The sequence below is a fragment of the Sycon ciliatum genome, chromosome 9 (genome assembly GCF_964019385.1).
Source record: "Sycon ciliatum chromosome 9, ocSycCili1.1, whole genome shotgun sequence".
Taxonomy (NCBI): Eukaryota; Metazoa; Porifera; class Calcarea; order Leucosolenida; family Sycettidae; genus Sycon; species Sycon ciliatum.
In genome coordinates this window covers 27,835,862-27,838,835 of record NC_088651.1, presented here as the reverse complement: position 1 = coordinate 27,838,835, position 2,974 = coordinate 27,835,862, and the positions used below count along the sequence as shown (strand labels likewise).

General features: G+C 45.4%; 1 long non-coding RNA gene across 1 annotated transcript; it reads right to left on the bottom strand.

Annotated features, from left to right (window-relative positions):
• Positions 1 to 393: 393 nt before the first annotated feature.
• On the bottom strand, positions 394 to 1,983 carry LOC135824735 (uncharacterized). Its single transcript, XR_010554934.1, has 2 exons — positions 1,667 to 1,983; positions 394 to 1,472 (listed from the first exon to the last, which is right to left on the bottom strand). It is a non-coding gene; the product is annotated as an uncharacterized LOC135824735 (long non-coding RNA).
• Between the last annotated feature and the right edge of the window lie 991 nt (positions 1,984 to 2,974).

Below are 2,974 nucleotides of genomic sequence, written 5' to 3'. Positions count from 1 at the left end.
CAGTTTCTACCGAAGCTAACTACCAAAATAGAACTTTGAAGTCGCCCACATAGTAAATGCCATACATGTAGCTGAGCATGTGTATCGAGTGTACATGTATGCTCTAGTGTTTTTCACAACTTTCTCCAACATGAAGCCAATACTGATGTGGAATTTTTTGACTGCTTTGTCCAAAACACAGTGCTGAAGCAATGCACATTGGGCACTTTCTACTGGTAATGCAATTATTATTATACAGTGTTTGCTGCCAACATAGCAAGCAATACTGCTATACTAAATGCGTATTCCATTGGGTACGGTCCAATGGCTTTTCACTTCGCATCTAGCCACTGTTCTTCGTGCATTTCTTGAATGCTTAGGAGAGTCTCCGTGGTAATGAAGCTAAGAGCCACACTGGAGAAGTTTCTACTGAAGCTAACTATCAAAAATATAAAATTTCCAAGATGCTACTATTACATAAAGTAGCTGTGTGCAATGCCACTCTGTTGAACACAGTAAGCAAAATTGAGTCACTAAAACCCTATTTGCCAGATATAAGCTGTTGAGACTGATAGCAGCTAAGCTGTATGATCTGATATGGATGGTGGTTCCACACTGACCAGCACATGTACACGTGCACAGGCAGAAGAACATACAAGTAATACACCTAACGTTACTTCGAAGTCCATCATGTAAATACAAGCGTATATACAAGCATCACTCCTGTTCTCCACAACCTGCAGTCCTGGGCCACTCCAGCTGGTCAGAGTGCAATAATTTCTGCAGCAGGCTTGACTTGGAAAGCTAACCACAACTGCCATGGCTGCAACATGAGTATTACCAGCGCTTTTACAGCACTACTTGCATTATATTATTGTCAATCCATTGTGGTGCATGGCACTCGTTTTCAACAACCGAGTTTATGTTATTAGTTGCATATCCAACGCCAATAGAAAAAAGAAGGGGTGGGGCAAATTACCACGGTTCAACACTAGTCATATTGAACAGCGTTATGCCATGCCAGGCGCGCACAGAAAACGCCCGCGCGAGTGCGCATGCATGTACACACCCGGGTAACACACATTCGTGCGACTTTACATAGCCTGCACTGTCGTTCTATGTCATAGGAGTGAGTGCACACACATATATGTACATGTAGATTGCCTAATTTTGCATACGTAATAAAATTGTGTAAGTATACACACATGTGCGTGCACATATAGATAGACTCAGCGGCATACGCATGAGTGTGTGGCGATAGGGCCACATGCCAATTATCGGATTAGTCTGTGAAAGTTGCACGGCACGACAAACTTTCGGACAGTCTAAAGATATGACACAATGAATGTGGAATACCCACCAGTGTGTAAGACCATTTCATACCTATTTCGCAGCGTTTGTGATTTTCGGAGCGTCCCTGTTGATATTTGATGTCCTCACTTGGTTGATGACACAGTCACAAATTATCAAATTCACCTCCAATGCCATCCAATCTGCGTTCCGCGATACATGTACAGTGAACGGTGTTGAGGAAAGCCATGCAGCAATAAAACAGTTGAGACTCCCAAGCAGAGGATACAATTCAACAGCGTATTGAAGTACGAATTGTTGTAAACAATTTTCAAGACACAATTACAGAATTTGAAGTGCGTCTTGAAACGTGTTTGAAGTGCTTCGATGTATTTACCTTCGATCTCCCTGAATCGATCCATCCACAGCTACCCGACGAATTTACCAGTCAGTGCGGGAGATGATCGAGCAAGTTATATTTGAAGGTCGCGAGATGTCAGTGGCACTGGCAGGAAATCTACACAAGCGTATTCTGAAATAATTTTCTAAGACTCAGGCGTGATTCAAGAGCGGACTTTGATTTCTCCCTTCTTATAGTACGAGCACCAGTCGACATTGCATTCTTGGAAAATCTTCTGCGAGTGCTGCCTTCCCCTTTCATAGAAAGAACGAGTGAAGAGGGACACTAGCAGCAGGTTCTAGCTAGGTCGCCAGAATTGCAGAAAAGCGAGAAGACGTTTCCTATATACAACAATTGATCGCACAAAAATCATCGCTACCGAAAAATTTACTGAAAATCTACACTTTTCAAACGATGCGCGCGCAGAGGGTGTGAGCCACCTTAACTGTGCCGAGCCTAATATTAGGATGAATTGTAGAGTAGAGTGCTGGGGTTGGAGGATTTGGGGACGAAGGGGTGAACACAGGAGCATGCGGGTTCAGGGGTTGTGAATACCGGTAGGTGGTGTGTGGCATTATGCTTTAACGGGTTTGGTGGCCCAGGCCTCTGTACCAAATCGCCACTCTCTTACAGTACGGCCAACTTCGTCAGGCCAGAACGATTCTTCCGCGACCTTCTTGGCGTCCGTGACCAAGACTGTAATACGAGCAGAGGCTGTTCTAAAGTGCACTGAGGTGTACACTACGCTTTGTACTACAGATACACCTTGGGCCTTGCAGTGTTCAGCTATTGAATCCACATCGCAGTCCGGGTGAACATTTCCAATGTAGTACACCGTCACGCGGGGTCGTCCTACGAGTCCAGGTGCACTCTTGGGTGTTTTCGGTGCTGTGTGCTGGTGTACCGCGATGTCTCCTCCCTACGGTGGCTTGGTTTTTGCGGACGTTTGTCGTGGCCAGATGCATGCGGCCTTGGTGGCACCTATGTACAGGGGATGGCCCACGCCTGGTATAAAGTAATTACGTAAAAGAGAAAAAGAAAAATAGTACAGCACGCGGGGTCGCCGTGGTAAACAAAGACTAAAGAGAGAGAAGAAGGAAAAGAAAAGAAAAGAAAGAAAGAGAGGTAAGCAACTCCATGTACATCAACAGTACAGATGTGTCATATGCTTACAATGAACACTCAGCAGCCGCCAGAACAGCCGAGTGAACAGGAAGTGGCATTGAAGAACGCCGGTAGCCGCGCAGACTAGCAACCCATGGCTCTCACTAGGCTGAAGGACAGTTTGGTCCGGACGAAAGCCAT